The 17,633-nt window shown below is 48.9% G+C and overlaps 1 pseudogene; it reads right to left on the bottom strand.

Annotated features, from left to right (window-relative positions):
* Positions 1-10,300: 10,300 nt before the first annotated feature.
* On the bottom strand, positions 10,301-17,216 carry LOC123460215 (annotated as a pseudogene).
* Positions 17,217-17,633: the final 417 nt, after the last annotated feature.

Here is a 17,633-nt window from a genome sequence, read left to right as displayed (position 1 = left end):
GAGAATCCTTCAGGATATTAGAATACTGTGTCTATACATTGGGCAAAGATGGCCACTGATATTTGCAGGAATCTGCGCTTCAGTACCAGAGCCTAGTACCCCAACAAAATGGTTCTCAAACTGGGAGTTTAGATTTTTCCCCATTTCTACAGACTTTCTAGGGAGATGGCTCGGCAGTTAAAAGTACTTGCTTGCAAAGCCTGCTGGCCTAGGGTTCAATTCCCCAGTACTTGTGTAAAGTCAGATGCACAACGTGGCCATATATCTGGAGGGTTTTGTTTTGTTTTGTTTTTTGGTTTTTCAAGGTAGGGTTTCAGCTCAGGCTGACCTGGAATTCACTATGTAGTGTCAGGGTGGCCTAGAACTTGTGATCCTCTTACCTCTGCCTTCTGAGTGCTGGGGTTAAGGGTGTGTGCCAGTACACCTGGCTTGGAGGTATTTATTTATTTATTCACTCATTTATTTGCAAGCAGAGAGAGAGAGAGAGGGAGGGAGGGAGGGAGGGAGAGGGAGAGAGAGAATAGGCATGCCAGGGCCTCCAGGTGCTGTGAATGAATGGACTCTTTTTATGTGGATGTTGGGGAACTGAACTCAGGTCGTTAGGTTTTGATGGCAGGCACCTTAACGGCTGAGCCATCTCTTCAGCCCAAAACATCTGCAGTTCTTCTGCAGAGGGAAGAAGCACCTGGCATGTCTACATGGTCTGCCCCACCACCTCCTGTTCTTGCAAATTAAAAATAAATAAAAAGTGAAAATCATTTCTACAGACGGGATGGGGCCTTCTGGACTAGGCCCAGGATGAGCTTGGGCAAAATGACTTCCCAGTGTCATGTAGTAGAGGCAATGGCTAAGGGAAAACAGCTTGATTGTGTCTTGTGACACCTGGAGCAGGGATGGGACCCTAAGAAGCCTTCTAGATAAGGGACAGGAGCCTGTTGTGGTGGCATACACCTTTAATCCCGGCGCTCAGGAGGCAGAGGATCACTGTGAGCTCGAAGTTAGCCTGGGCTAGAGTAAGATCCTACCTCAAAAAAAAAAATAAATAAATAAATAAATAAATAACAATGGGGGCTGGAGAGATGGTTTAGCAGTTACAGCACTTACCTGACAAGCCTAAGGACCCAAGTTCAACTCTCCAGATCCCACATAAGCCAGAAGCACAAGATAACACAAGTGCATAAGGTCGCGCATGTGCACAAGATGGCACACGCATCTGGAGTTCGACTGCACTGGCTGGAGGCCCTGGCACACCAATTCTCTCTCTCTCTTTATCTCTCACTGAGGTGTTAGAGCTCCTGTCTCCTTGCCAGTGCCACCAGGATGGCCTCCCAGAGCTAAAACCCAGCCACTGCCAGCGTCACCACCACCCTGGAAAGAAGCCCAGTCCAGCAGGGGTGCCATCTGGGGCCCTGTGGACAAGAGGCTACAGCAGGAGCTGATGACTCTCAAGATGTCTGGTGACAAAGGAATTTCTGGCTGCCCTGAGTCAGATAATGTTTTCAAATGGACAGGGCCCATCCATGGCGCTGCTGGCACAGTGTACGGAGATCTGAGGTATAAACTCTCCCTGGAGTTCCCCAGTGGTTACCCTTATAACGCACCCACAGTGAAGCTCCTCAAGACCTGCTACCACCCCAGCGTGGACACCCACGGTAACATCTGCTTGGACGTCCTCAAGGACAAGGGGTCAGCCCTCCATCCAGAGCCTGCTAGGAGAACCCAACATCGACAGCCCTTGGAACACACAGGCTGCCAAGCTCTGGAAAAACCCCACAGCTTGTTTTGTTTTGTTTTGTTTTGTTTTGCTTTGTTTTGTTTTGTTTTGTTTTCTCAAGGTAAGGTCTCACTCTAGCCCATGCTGACCTGGAATTCACTCTGTAGTCTCAGGGTGGCCTCGAACTCACAGCGATCCTCCTACCTCTGCCTCCCACCTCTGCCTCCCGAGTGCTGGGATTAAAGGCGTGCGCCACCATGCCCGGCTAAAACCCCACAGCTTTTAAGAAGTACCTGCAAGGGCTGGAGAGATGACTTCGTGGTTAAGGCACTTGCCTGCAAAGCCAAAGGACCTTGGTTCGATTCCCCAGTAAGCCAGATACACACATGCATGCGTGTGGAGTTCATTTGCAGTGGCTGGAGGCCCTGGTGCATCTCCCTCTCTCTCTCTCTCTCTCTGCCTCTTTCTCTCTCGCTCTCTCAAATAAATATATTTTTTTTTAAAGTACCTGCAAAAAACCTATTCAAAGCAGGTCTCTAGTTAAGAGCCCTGACCCCAGCTGTCCAACCTCTTTGTGCTCTTTGTATTTTTCCTTAGGTGGTCTGTCCTTTTCCTTGATTTCTGTATGGACTCTATCTTCAGCTGTGGTGTTATAATTGTTTTTTTTAAAATTAAGTGTACTTGGGCCCTTGCAATGTATATTAAATAAACGTTTTGATTGTTTTGTACAAAAGAAAGAAAGAGGGCTGGAGAGAAGGCTTAGCAGTTAAGGCGTTTGCCTACGAAGCCTGAGGACCATGGTTTGATTCCCCAGGATCCACGTTAGCCAGATGCACAGAGGGTGCATGCATCTGGAGTTTGTTTGCAGTGGCTGGGGGCCCTGGCATGCCCATTCTCACTCTCTCTCTCTCTCTCCCTCCCTCTCTTTGTCTCTAATAAGTAAATAAATAAAAATAAAAAATCTGAAAGAAAGAAAAGGGAAAAGGGACAGGAGTTCCAGGAGTGCTGGTGGAGAGGCACCAGTCTGGCATGGGGATGCTGTGCACAAAAGCTTCCTGGCCCAGGTCATCTTTCTGCTGTGGCTTCAAATGATATGAGGAGACCATACCAAATAGAGATGGATGCTGAGCGAGCAAGGTTCCTACTAACAGCCTCACTTAAGCAGCCTGGGGGGGGGGGGGGCTGGGAGAGAGATAGCTCTGTGGTACAGCGAGTGCCTACCATGTGCAACACCCTGGAGTCTACCCCTAGCGCCATACAGGGAAGAAAGGGAGGGAGAAAGGAAGAAGAGAAGGGAAGGAGGGAGGAAGGAAGTCCTATAGGACTGCAAAATTGGACTCCCCCACCCCCAGGTAGTGTCTTGTGCTAGCCCTGGCTGACCTGAAATGTACTATCTAGTCTCAGGCTGGCCTCTAACAGCAGTCCTCTTGACTTATTTGCACTTGTGTGTATGTGAAAATTTGACTTTTTTAATTTTGTTCTGTTTTTCGAGGTAGGGTCTCATTCTAGCCCAGGCTGACCTGGAATTCAATCTGTAGTCTCAGGATAGCCTCGAACTCACAGCAATCCTCTTACCTCTGCCTCCCAAGTGCTGGGATTAAAGGCATGTGCCACTACACCTGGCAGAAAATTGGACATTTTCTAAAGTATTTATTTATTAATGAGGGACAGAAAGATGCACACAGAGGGAATGGGCATGCCAGGGCCTCCAGCCACTGCAAACACATTCCATGTGCATATGCAGTCTTGTGCATCTGACTTTTATAGGTCCTAGGGAATCAAACCTTGGTCTTTGCAGGCAAGTGCCTTAACCATTAAACCATCTCTCCAGCCCTGGACTTAATTCACAAGGAGAGAGGAAGAGGAGAGCTAGAAAGAAGGGAGGGAAGGAATGAACATGGATGAATACAGATGTGCCAGGGTCTCTAGCCACTGTAAATGAACTCCAGATACATGCACCACTTTGTGCATCTGCCTTTACATGGGTACTGGGGAATCAAACCCAGGCCATTAGGTATTGCAGGCAAGCGCCTTAACCACGGAGCCATCTCCCCAGGCCAAAATTGGACACTTAAATGTGCTGAGAGGCTGTAATGTAACATGAGACACTGGCTGATGAACCTTGGACAAGTGGGGAAGAGGGGGAAAGTGTACACTCAGAACCTGGGGTGCAGAAAGATCTGAGTGAGGGACCACTGACTAGGCTCTGGACTGCTTAGGGACCCATGGAAGTCACTCTCCTACACCCTTATTGGACCCTGAAGACTCATGCAGCTCGGAGCCTACTGTGGGTGGCAGTCCTGCCCAGAACTCAGGGAGGGTGGGAGCTGCCGCAGGCCTGGGAACATCCTTGCCTCTCCTGAGCTTCCTAAGCCAGGGCTGTATTTCTCATGAGTCACCCTGTTATCCCCCATGGCCAAATATAGCCCAAGAGGTCCTTGGGAAGGAGTGAACTTCGCTGAGCCTAGTGCTTTGGGCCGGACAATCTACTCACGGCCCCTTCCTCTCTAAGATCTATGGTCTAGGCCTGAACCTCCAGCCTCAGGGAAGCAAGTCGAGAGCCTGGCCAAGCAGGGACAGCTTCCTCCTAGGACCACCTGGGAGGGGGGCTTTGTCCACAGAAGAGGAGGAGGGTCTGGTGGGCAGCGCTGCTTCTGGGAGGCAGAGTCACTAGAGTCACCCAGGGCATGTCCATCCCTAGAAGCTCCTGGGTGCCGCCCCAGCAGGTCCTCAGGGACACCACAAAAGGAAATGTTTGTGTCTTCAGCAGTGAGCAGCCTCTGGACCGTTGGCTTCCCTGCTCCCATCCCCCCCCCTTCTGTCCTCTGCCAGGCCCCTCCCAGACAGGCTGGACTGGGGCAGCCAGATCCAGGAGAAGCTGCCCAGAGACCCAGGTGGTGGTGGTGGGGGGACTTCAGCCCAGCCTTAGGGAGACCAGGAAGTAGGTGTGGGGGACCTGCTCCATGGTTCCTCTTGTGAGGACACCTGCCTGGCAGGGTGAAAGTCTCCCTCTGTAACCTTCCCTGCTGCCCCTTCAAGGCAAACTGCTTGGTCATGAGCTGCCTGCTTCAAGGGCCCACCATATTTTGGGACCACCAAGCAACCATGCGAACTCAGATCTCTGAGCTGCTGCCACAGGAGCAGAAAGACCTGGCAGTCTATCTCCCTGAGGAAAGCCTCCACCGGGTAGAGGCTGGCCACATGCAGCCTCTCAAGGCCTGACAGGGAGCCTAAAGCAATCGTTTATTTCTTGGGGAGTTGTCACTGAGGCACTCCTTAGAGGGGAAACATTTCATAAAACTGCCTTCTGGTGGGCGAGGCTAGTCTCCCTCAGGCTGCCTTCCTTCCGGAGTTTTCCATTAAATTATTTACACATACTCCAAATAAGGCCACAGAGCTCTCAGGAAGTCAGCAGGCACAAGGTGGCATTCATTCTTTAACAAACAGTCTCATTGGTTAAGGGACCACTTCTCCTTTAACGTGGACCCTTTGAAGGTCAGAAGCAGCCATAGTGGCACCTTCTAGGTCCGTGTGGTTTTCTCTTGGGGGGGCCAGGGTTTCCTGGGCACAGACCCCAGCTCAGGCAGGCTTCAGAAGTGCAGCCCACAGCAGGGCGTGGTAGTGCACGCCTTTAATCCCAGCACTTGGGAGGCAGAGGTAGGAGGATTGCTGAGTTCAAGGCCACCCTGAGACTACATAGTGAATTCCAGGTTACTCTGAGCTACAGTGAGATCCTACCTTGAAACAAACAAACAAACAAACAAAAAAGTGCAGCTGGGCAGGATGTGGGGCTGTCCTGGGAGCCCTGTACTTCCAGAAGGCCCCCAGAGAGGGTGATACCAACTGAGGCCCCAGGTCCTTTAAGGAAAGCCTGAAAGCTAACTGTGTGGCAGGAGAGGGCGGGGGACTAGCTCATCTACTTCCCCTTGGACTTTAAATCAGGCCTCAGGCTTGGCTCGCTGAGGCCCCAGCCTTTGCCCCCATCAAGGTATCAACGGTAGTGGAAAAACCTGCCTGGTGCCATGCTTGAGTGAGAGACCACAGCCAGCTGGCAAGATACTGAACTGTCAATCTCCAATTCCCAGAGCTGCCCAGATGTTTTGCCCTGACCCTGATGGTCAGATAGGGTGACCTCCATGGCCAAGGTCTCTCCCTCTGCCCCAACACGGTCTCATTCTGAGCACTCCCAGTTGGTATCTTGTGAGAGTGAGAGTAGTCTGTTTCCCAGGCCCAGAACAACTGTGGAAAGTCTACCCCTCTCTGTTTTAATTCAGAACGTCAGAAATCAAAGATAGTATACTGTACTGTCAGCTACAGGAGGATCACCAGCTCAGGAATTAGGAGCTAACCTGGGGAGCAAAGTGAGAGCTTATCTCAAAACCAAACCAAACTGGGTGTGGTGGCGCACACCTATGATTCTAGCACTCAGGAGGCAGAGGTAGGAGTATCGCTGTGAGTTCGAGGCCACCCTGAGACTACATAGTGAATTCCCTGTCAGCCTGGGCCAGAGAAGAAGACCCTACCTCGAAAAATCAAGATAATATTAAATTAATTAATAATTAAAAAAAAATAGCTGGGTGTGGTGGTGCCCGCCTTTAATCCCACTTGAGGTTACCCTGAGACTACATACTGAATTCCAGGTCAGCCTGGGCTAGAGTGAGACCCTACCAAAAAGAAAAAAGAAACAGGGCTGCAGAGATGGCTTAGTGGGTAAGGAGTTTGCCTTCAAAGCCAGGTTCAATTACCCAGGACCTACATAAGCCAGATTCACAAGGGGGTGCATATGTCTTGGTTTGCCCATTCTCTATCTCACTCAAATAAATAAAGTAATAATAAGAAGGAAAAGAACCTTCATTTCAGGTGAACATGATCTGGCTTACACTAAAGACTTCCTGAGACCTGTTCCCATAGCTCCTTGACATATTTGTGGAAACTGGGGCTCTCAATGGGAGTGCATAGGGGAGGATTTTATTTTATTTTATTTTTTGTTTTTTTGAGGTAGGGTGGTGCTCTAGCCCAGCGATTTTTTCTTTTCTTTTTTTTTTTGAAGTAGGGTCTTGCCTTGACCCAGGCGGACCTGGAATTCACTATGTGGTCTCAAGGTGGCCTCAAACTCACAGCGAGCCTCAAGTGCTGGGACTAAAGGTGTGTGCCACCACGCCCGGCTTGGTTTTGTTTTGAGACAGGCTGTCACTAGGTTTCCCAGGCTAGCCCCTAATTCCTGAGCTCCCTGTGCTGGGATTAAAGGCGTGCGCCAGGGGCACCACCACGCGTGGCGGAGATGAGTATTTGAGAGGGAAGTGGGGTAGAGGCAGGGTCTTGCTATGTTGCCCCAGCTGGCCTCAAACCCCTGGGCTCAAAGGATTCTCCTGCCTCAGCCTCCTAAGTAGCAGGGTCTACCGGAACCAACCACCACATCAAGAGAAGGGGACAGATTTTCTACTACTTTCCTGTAAGTGTATGGTGGCATACGCCTGAGAGCTGAAGCAAGAGGACTGTTTAAATTCCATGCCAGCCTAGACTACATAGGGCACCCCCATCTCAAAGAAAGAAAATAAAGTCTTTTTAAACTCGCAAATCCAAAATGTACTGTTTTGTTATGTCTTTGGTTGAGACAAGGGTCTCATGTAACCCAGGCTGCTCTCTATCTTGTTATATAGCTGAGGACAGTCTTAAACTCCTGACCCTTGTCTCCCCGCTTCTGAGTACTGGAATTACAAGCCTGTGCCACCATAATCAGCCCCCCCCCCCAAAAAAAAAAAAAAAAGTACACAGCAATAGCCATCATATGAGAATGTCAAAGTGCTTGGTGTAGTGGCTCATGAATTTGTAATCCCATTTGGGATTTTACCACTTGCGAGGTAAAAAAAATAAAAATAAAAATAAGGAGGCCAAAGAGTTAAGGCCCATCTAGGTTACAGGAGACTGTGCCTCAAAAACACAAAAACAAGCAGGCAGTTATCCGGGACTGGTGGCACGTGCATTTAATCCCAGCACTCAGAAGGCAAAGGTAGGCGGGTCGCTGAGTTGGAAGCCATCTTGAGACTACATAGTGAATTCCAGGTCAGCCTGGGCTAGAGTGAGACCTTATTTTTTTTTTTTTTATTTATTTATTTGAGAGCGACAGACACAGAGAGAAAGACGGAGAGAGAGAGAGAATGGGCGCGCCAGGGCTTCCAGCCTCTGCAAACGAACTCCAGACGCGTGCGCCCCCTTGTGCATCTGGCTAATGTGGGACCTGGGGAACCGAGCCTCGAACCGGAGTCCTTAGGCTTCACAGGCGAGCGCTTAACCGCTAAGCCATCTCTCCAGCCCGAGGCCTTATTTCAAAAAGAAAAAAAAAAATGTTGGATGTGGTGGTGCACGCCTGTAATCTCAGCACTTGGGAGGCAGAAGTAGGAGGATCCCTATGAGTTTGAGGCCAACCTGGGCTAGAGTGAGAACCTACCTCAGTCGGGGGTGTGTGTGTGGGGGAATTAAGATAAAATACAACTAAATGCCCGAGAGAACAAACTCCTCCGGCCTGAGCAAGGTCCAGGCCTTGACCCTGATCTCTCCTGCCAGGTCCTGGCAGCCACTGACCTTGGACCAGGGCTTCCTCCAGAACACTTTCCCTGACACGTTAGAGGCACAGTGATGTGCTACCCGCCCATATCTTTCTCGGTGTGTTTACCTCACTGGCCACTCTCAAGTCACGTTGTGCCTCTGGTGCACTAGTTGGACCCGCAGGGGTAACCCCAATGTCAGAGAATAAAGGGGAGGTTAAGAGTGGAACAAAGCCGGGCCGGGCGTGGTGGTGCACGCCTTTAATCCCAGCACTGGGGAAGCAGTCGTAGGATCACCGCCAGTTCGAGGCCACCCTGAGACTAGTGAATTCCAGGTCAGCTTGGGCTAGAGTGAGACCCTATCTAGAAAAACAAACAAACAAAAAGGAGTGGCTCAAAAGGGGACAGGCAGTCATGCTTCACATGGGACACTTATGGGACAGTTTTGCCCAGAAGCAGACTAAGAAGGCGGAGCCTGTTGCGGATTTTAGCTGCAAACACCCGTCCAGGAAAATGCTTGGTCACTCCCGAACCTTACACTGTACACTGGGCTTGGGGGCACGGGTCCGTAAGTATGCCACATGCGTGCAAACACTCGCCTGTGCACACCCGGAGCTGTGTAAATATCCAGGCGATGCAAAGACAGGCGTGGCCACCACAGCCAGGCCTGCGTATTCTGTAGCCACGAGTTCCTGCAAGGCGAACACGGCAAACAAGACTTCGGTGTGCACGCTGGAAGTGTGCACGCTCCAAAGGTGTGTGTGCACACGCGGAAAAGCGCACGCCCCCGGGATCTGCACACACGTGGCCGTTCGTGCGCGGTGCGCGCGTCCCATACTTTGGCACCACCGCAGGGCCCAGGCGCCATCTTCGCCCCTACCGAAGGCCAACCCCACGACTCGCGCGAGGCCGGCACTACGGCCTTTGTTGTGCCCGGCTTCCGGGCGTCCATCACGCAGAGACCGCGCTCGCCTGCCCAGCGAAGCGCCCGAGCGCGAAATGGCGGGCGGGGGCGGGGCCGCGGGGAGCCACGCCCCTCGGAGAGCCGAAAGGGGGGGGTGCCTCTCTTTGCGCAGGCGCGCGACGCAGTGCGCGTTCCCGCCAATCCCCGACGCGCGCCGAGACACAAAGGGCTGCAGGGAAAGTACGGAGCGCGGACGCGGCCTGAGGAGCGGCTCGTGGTCGTCTACGGCCTGGAGCGGATTCTCAGCGCCGGATCCGGGCTCGCGGGAACTGCGAGTCTGAGCGCGCGGTGGGGACCCGAGCGCCGCTCCTTTACCCTCCATTCCCTCCGCTTCTTCCTTTCCCTTCGCTCCCTCAACCGCCCGAGGCCGGCGGGAAGGGCATCGCGCGCGCAGGCGCAGAGGAGGCGCCTCCATTTTCCCTGCCAGTCGTAATGGCGGGGCCGTGCGGGCGCGCTCGCCTCCCGGGCAGCTGGAGGCTCTCCCCGGTCACGCGCGCTGTCCGCTTGAACACGGAGGCAGGGGGTTAGCCCTTGGTAAGGGGCCTAGAAAAGCTATTTGGAGCACGTCAATAATCCCAGCACGCAGGAGGCCGAAGTAGTAGCATGGCCGTGAGTTCAAGGCCACCTTGAGGTACCCAGTGACATGCTTCCTCAAAAAGAATCAACCGGGCGTGGTGGCGCGCGCCTTTAATCCCAGCATTCGAGAGGCAGAAGTAGGAGGATTGCCCAGAGTTCGAGACCACCCTGAGACTGCATAGTGAATTCCAGGTCAGCCTAGCTGCTAGTGTGAGACCCTGCCACAGGAAAAAATAAAAGTTTGCTGGCGTGGTGGCACATCCCAGCACTCCAGAGGGAAAGGTAGGAGGAGTTCAAGGCCACCCTGACAGAAAAACAAAAAAATATTCCAAGTAAAGAATATTAAAAGAAATTATGATAGCTGCAGTCACCAGCAAATAGACCTTAAAATTTTTTTCCTAGAATTCTTTTTGCTGTTTATCTCATTTTATTATTCAAAAGAACAAAAAAATCAAAGTGCAATTGTGTTCAATAAATACATGATCCGTTATTTTACAATGATTACCACACAGTTTCCATCACAGCAGCAAGCTCCTTGAACTGTCTGTAGAGAGTTTGAAATTATAGAATTGTCATTTCAATTAATTTGTTCTGTATTTAACCAGACTGATCTGCCACTTTGAGCATCACAGCCACATAAGGATACCTAAATAATCTGCAACTGTCCGAGCTCACAGCCATACCCAACTTCCATTGAAAATACAAGCTGGCTAGTGACCTGGGACATAGCATCCAGCACCAGCTCACTGGATTGAGACCCCTGTTCTATCTTGACAGTCTAGACCTGCAGCTGCCTACTCAGGCAAAAGTGCCCAACACCCCCCAATGTTTTTTGGTTTTTTTTAACATTTTATCTTTATTAGAGAATAGCATGCTAAGGCCTCCAGCTACTGCAAATAGATTCCAGACATTCACCACCATGTGCATCTGGCTAACATGGGTTCTGGGGAGTCAAACCTGGTTCTTATGCTTCGCAGGCAAGCTCCTTAACCACTAAGCCATTTCTCCAGCTCCCCAAATTGGGGGAGGGGAGCTGGAGAGATGACTTAGTGGTTAAGCGCTTGCCTGTGAAGCCTAAGGACCCCGGTTTGAGGCTCAATTCCCCAGGACCCACATTAGCCAGATGCACAAGGGGTCGCACGCATCTGGAGTTTGTTTGCAGTGGCTGGAGACCCTGGAGTGCCCATTCTCTCTCTCTCTCTCTCTCTCTGCCTCTTTCTCTCTGTCACTCTCAAATAAATAAAAAATGAACAAAAAAAATTTTTTTTCCCAAGGTAGGGTCTCACTCTAGACCAGGCTGACCTGGAATTGACTATGTAGGCTCAGGATGGCCTTGAACTCATGGTGATCTTCCTACCTCTGCCTCCCCAGGGCTGGGATTAAAGGCATGCGCCAATACCCCTGGCTCCCTTCTAAAATATTTTTTCTTACTTAGGAGAGGGAGAGAGTGGGCTGGAGAGATGGCTTAGTGGTGAAGCGCTTGCCTGTGAAGCCTAAGGACCTGAGTTCGAGGCTTGACTCCCCAGGACCTATGTTACCCAGATGCACAAGGGGGCGCACGCATCTGGAGTTCATTTGCAGTGGTTGGAGGCCCTGGCACGCCCATTCTCTCTCTCTGTCTATCTGCCTCTTTCTCTCTCTATCACTCTCAAATAAATTAAATAAAAATAACAACAAGCCGGGTGTGGTGGCACACGCCTTTAATCCCAGCACTCGGGAGGCAGAGGTAGGAGGATCACCGTGAGTTCAAGGCCACCCTGAGACTACATAGTGAATTCCAGGTCAGCCTGAGCCAGAGTGAGACCCTACCTCAAAAAAAAAAAAAAAAAATTTAAAGAGAGAGTTATAGGTGTGACAGATTTGTTTGCCAGTGTAAACAACAACTGCAGACACATGCTTATGCATCTCACTTTACATGGGGCTGTCATGATTTGCCAGCAAGTACCTTTTAACCACTGAGCCATCTATCCAGTCCTAACTTTTTTTTTTTTTTTTTTTTTTTTTTGAGGTAGGGTCTCACTCTAGCCCAGGCTGACCTGGAATTGACTATGTAGTCTCAAGGTGGCCTCAAACTCACAGCAATCCTCCTACCTCTGCCTCCCGAGTGCTGGGATTAAAGGTGTGGGTACCATACTGGGCTTTTAAATATTTTCTTTCTTTTTTAAAATACTTTATTCTTATTTATTTATCTGAGAAACAGAAAGAGGGAGAGAAAGAGAGAATGAATGGGCACACCAAGGCATACAGCCACTGCAAATGAACTCTAGACGCATGCATCACCTTATGCATCTGGCTTACATGGGTCCTGGGGAATCAAACCTGGGTTCTTTGGCCTTGCAGGAAAGTACCTTAACCACTAAGCCATCTCTTCAGCCCTTAAAAAGTGTTTTGTGGGGTTTTTTTTTGGTTTTGATTTCTTTTATTTATTTATTTTTGTTAACAACTTCCATGATTATAAAATACCCCATGGTAATACCCTCCCTCCCCCGATTTTCCCCTTTGAAACTCCATTCTTCATCATACCCCCTCCCCATCTCAATTAGTCTCTCTTTTACATTTGATGTCATGATCTTTTCCTCCTCTTATGATGGTCTTATGCAGGTAGTGTCAAGCACTGTGAGGCCATGGCATCCAGGCCATTTTGTGTCTGGAGGTAGCATGTTGTATGGAGTCCTGCCTTCCTTTGGTTCTTAGATTCTTTCTGCCACCTCTTCCACATTAGACTCCAAGCCTTAGAAGGTGTGATAGAGATACTGCAGTACTGAACACTGCGGTCATTTCTTTCCATCACCATGATACCTTCTGAGTCATCCCAAGGTCACTGCCATCTGAAAAGAGAAGATTCTCTACCAAAAGTGAGAGTAGCATTAATATAAGTGTATGAACATTATCAGAAGTGCTTAATGGGCAGTTTGATAAGCATAGTATATACATTTAGCCAAACAACAGCAGACATTACACCCATAGGGCTCATGACTACCCCTGTTTTAAGTTTTCAGTATCAAGGATGTATTCCTTTCCATGGAGTGGGCCTCCAGTCCAATTAGAGGGTAGTTGGTTTCCCCCATAACAGATGTGCCACTATTGTACCTGTTGGCTCATTTGGCCTGGCTGGCCAAATATAAGGCTTGCAGTGTCCACTGTTGAGTATCTTCATTGGTGATTTCTCTTTCTCCCATTGAACTGCATGCAAAATGGCTTCTTCCAGCTTTCTGTCAGCTGGTCTGCATGGAAGAGGTTATCAGCTCAGATCCAGCAGGATTTCTCATTGGCCTTGCAGTCCAAGTATATGGAGTCTTCAGCAATAGGGTCTTACCATCTACTCCTGGTGGGAAACCAAGGGCCTCAGCAATGGCCTATAATATTTTTGGGGCATTAGGGACCACCCTGGCCAACATCTCACTGGAAGATATCCCATCCCTGGCACTGAAAATTTTCTAGCCACAATTTACGGCTCCTGAGTGTTCCATTGTCCAAAAAAGTAGGATTACATATGATTTATTTACATCCTCTTAGATTTTGATTTGCTGTCCCTCCACCTTTACTCAATCTCTTCTCCAGACCTAATTTTGGGCCTTTTCACCCCCATTAATCTATTCTTCTACTTACATATATACAATACCATCCTATTAAGTACCCCCTCCCTTCCTTTCTCTTCCCTTTACATTTCTTTTCGAGCTTACTGGCCTCTGCTACTGAGTTTTTTCCTTCTTACAAAGAAGCCCAGTCATCTGTAGCTAGGATCCACACATGAGAGAGAATATGTGATGCTTGGCTTTCTGGGCCTGAGTTACCTTACTTAGTGTAATCCTTTCCAGATCCATCCATTTTCCTGCAAATGTCATAACTTCATTTTTCTAAAAAGTTTTTTTTTTAGGGCTGGAGATATGGTTTAGCGGTTAAGTGCTTGCCTGTGAAGCCTTAGGACCCCGGGTCTAGGCTCAGTTCCCCAGGACCCACATAAGCCAGAGGCACAAGGGGGTGCACACATCTGGAGTTTGTTTGCAGTGGCTGGAGGCCCTGGTGCACCCATTCTCTCTCCCTCTCTCTGTCACTCTCAAATAAATAAAATAAAAAATTTTAAAGTATTTTTATTGACTCTGACAACTTCCATAATTATAGACAATAAACCATGATAATCCCCTCCTTCCCACTTTCCCCTTCACAACCCCACTCTGTATCATATTCCCTCCTCCTTTCCATTAGTCTCTCCTTTATTTTCATGTCATCATCTTTTTTTCCTGTTATGATGGTCTTGTGTAGGTGGTGTCAAGCACTGCAAGGTCATGGACATCCAGGCCATTTTGTGTCTGGAGGAGCATGTTTTAATGAGTCCTACCCTTCCTTTGGCTCTTACATTCTTTCTGCCACCTCCTCCGCAATGGACCCTGATTCTTGGAAGGTGTGATTGAGATATTGCAGTGCTGAGCACTCCTTGGTCACTTCTCCTTAGCACCATGGTGTCTTCTGAGTCATTCCAAGGTCCCCACCATCTTAAAAGAGAAGGTTCTCTACCAAAAGTGACTGTAGAATTTATGTGGGTATGAACATTAACAGAAGTGCTTTCTGGGCAGTTTGATGAGCATAGTACATACATTTAGCCAGAGAGCAGCAGACGTTACATCCCTAGGGCTCATGACTACCCCCGTTGTAGGTTTTCAGTATCAGGGATGTATTACCTCCCATGGAGCAGACCTCCAGTCCAATTAGAGGGCAGTTATTTTCCCCCATAACAGTTATGCCTCTATTGCACCCATTAGCTCATTTGGCCTGGCTGACCAAATGTAAGGCTTGCAGTGTCCACTGTTGTTTATCTCCACTGGTGATTTCTCTTTCTCCTGTTGAACTGCATGCAGAATGGCTTCTTCCAGCTTTCTGTCAGCTGTTCTACATGGAGGAGGTGTTCAGCTCAGCTCCAGCAGAATTTCTCAGTGACCTTGCAGCCCAAGTATGTGGAGTATTCAGCAAGAGGGTCTTACCATCTATTCCTGGTGGTAAACCAACGGCCTTGGCAATGGCCTATAATGTTCTGGGGACATCAGCGACCTCCCTGGCCAACAACTCACTGGAAGGTATCCCATCCTTGGCACTGAAAATTTTCTAGTAACAATCTATGGCTTCTGGGTGTTCCATTGTCCAAAAAAGTAGGTTTCCATATGATTTATTTATATCCCCTTAGATTTTGATTAGCCCTCCCTCCACCTTTCCTTTATTCAGTCTCTTCCCCTGACCTCACTTGGGCCTTTTCACCCCTATTAATCTATTCTTCTACTTATACATATACAATACAATCCTATTCAGTCCCCTTTCCTTTCTATTTCCTTTATATCCCCTTTCTAGCTTACTGACCTTTGCTACTGAGTTCTTTTTTTTCTGCTACAAGCACCAGGCTAGCTTGGCTAGCTTGGCTGAGCCTTCTCAGGACTCTGCTTCCCATTGCTCTAGGTGCTTTGGGAATGCAGACATGTGAAACCCTTTCACTGGGCTGAGAATGGGCACACCAGGCCTTCTTGCTGCTGCGAAAGAACTCCAAGCACATGGGCTTCTTTGTGCATCTGGTTTTACTTGGATACTGGAGAACTGAACTCAGGTCTCCAGGCTTTGTAAGAAAATGCCTTTAGCCAGGTGTGGTGGCGCACGCCTTTAATCCCAGCACTTGGGAGGAAGAGGTAGAAGAATTGTCGTGAGTTCAAGACCACCCTGAGACTCCATAGTGAATTCCAGGTCAGCCTGGGCTAGAGTGAGACCCTACCTCAAAAACAAAAACAAAAAAGAAAATGTCTTTAACTAATAAGCGATCTCCCAGTCCCTGTAATTTTGAACAAACAAAAAAGTAAGGGAGATGCTGGGTGTGGTGGCACACGCCTTTAATCCCAGCACTTGGGAGGCAGAGGTAGGAGGATTGCTGTGAGTTCAAGGCCACCCTGAGACTCCATAGTGAATTCCAGGTCAGCCTGGGCTAGAGTGAGACCCTATCTCGAAAAAAAAAAAATAAAATAAAAATAAGGGAATACAGGAACAAAATTCTTCAGGAACCTTCAACTATATTTTTTCCCATCCCCCCCTTTAAAAAAATATTTTATTTATTTATTTATTTGACAGAGAAAGAGGGAGGGAGGGAGAGAGAGAGAGAGAGAGAGAGGGAGAGAGAATGGGCCTGCCAGGGCCTCCAGCCACTGCAAACAAACTCCAGATGCATGTGCCCCCTTGTGCATCTGGCTAACGTGGGTCCTGGAGAATTGAACCTGGTTCCTTTGGCTTCGCAGGCAAATGCTTTAACCGCTAAGTCATCTCTCCAGTGCCTTATTTATTTTATTTTATTTTATTTTATTTTATTTTATTTTATTTTATTTTATTTTATTTTATTTTATTTTATTTTTTTAGGTAGGGTCTCACTCTAATCCAGGCTGATTTGGAATTCACTATGTAGTCTCAGGGTGGCTTTGAACTCTCAGTGATACTCCTGGTCCTCCTACCTCTGCCTCCAGAGTGCTGGGATTAAAGGAGTGTACCACCATGCCAGGCTTTTTTTCTTTTTTCTTTTTTTTCCTTTTGTCTCCACTTCTGAATTCCTGGCCAATGGTTTTTGTTCCACATCTGGATGCGGGAGGAGGCACACCCCATAGATAGCTAGAAGCCATCTTGCAAGGACCTGTGGGAACTGGTTTTATGGGCAGGTTGAGAAATGCAGGCTTGCTAGGCCTCTGAGCACTTCAGAGGGGAGGAGAGAAGGACTGTTCTCACTCCCAACCCCTCTGTAGAGCCAGGCTTAGGATGAGAAGGCTCCTTGTGCATTGTACCAGCAGCTGACAAGGTGAGGCTGTCTTCTACACCCTGCTTTTCTTGGGGTGTGACAATTGCATCCATTGGGAGTAAGGGATAGGGTGGTCCAGCTATGTCTGGCAGCTACATTTTTTAAAATTTGCTCATATGTGTGTTTGTGTGTGTGTGTGTGTTAGGGTTTCTTGCTGCTGCAAATGAATTCCACATGCATGTGACACTTTGCATCTGCTTTATGTGGGTGTTGAAGAATTAAACCTAGGCCAGCAGGCTTTGCTCAGCCATCTCTCTGGCCCTATTTTTTTCTTTTTTTTTTTTTTCATTTTTCAGACAGGGTCTCATGTATCCCATGCTCCCCACCCTAAACTGACTGAACCACAAAGTGCTTTTTTTTTTTTTTTGAAGTAGGGTCTCACTCTGGCCCAGGCTGACCTGGAATTCACTCTGTAGTCTCAGGATGGCCTTGAACTCATGGCAATCCTCCAACCTCTGCCTCCCGAATGCTGTGATTAAAGGCATGTGCCACCATGCCTGGTTTACAAAGTACATTTTAACAAGGGCCTTGTGCCATTCTTACCCATTTAACATTGAGTTGAAGGCACTGGAACGTATGACCCAGAAGAGGGAAATCTTTCATGCTGCTATTCCAGAAATCCCTGGTGGGCCAGCCCTCATCCAGCGCTTCCTGGTTGGTGCAGAGCTTCTCTCCCGGGGATCATGACAGGCCTAGGGACTGGCCCAGCTGTTCCAGACCCTTTGCCCTGGCTGGAAAGAAGCCCATCTGAAGGGCCAGGTGCTCCACCCTTGCCTCCATGCCCGCAGATAAGGAAAGCTAATCTTGCTTGGATTCCCACCTACTTGACAGGAAGAACAGTAAGGGCTCCTTTCTGGTCCTGTTACCAGCTCTCCTGGAAGGCACCCTAGGTCCTTTTGCTTCAGGATGCACCCCAGGGTGCTTGCTTGCAAAGCCTGTTGAACCAGGTTTGATTCCCCAAAACTCACATAGAACCAGATGCACAAAGTGGCACATACATCTGAGTTCCTTTGCAGTGAG

This window comes from Jaculus jaculus, chromosome 4 (assembly GCF_020740685.1).
Source record: "Jaculus jaculus isolate mJacJac1 chromosome 4, mJacJac1.mat.Y.cur, whole genome shotgun sequence".
Lineage (NCBI taxonomy): Eukaryota > Metazoa > Chordata > Mammalia > Rodentia > Dipodidae > Jaculus > Jaculus jaculus.
Note: the sequence above shows the minus strand (reverse complement) of the source record. Positions and strands in the feature narration are given on the sequence as shown.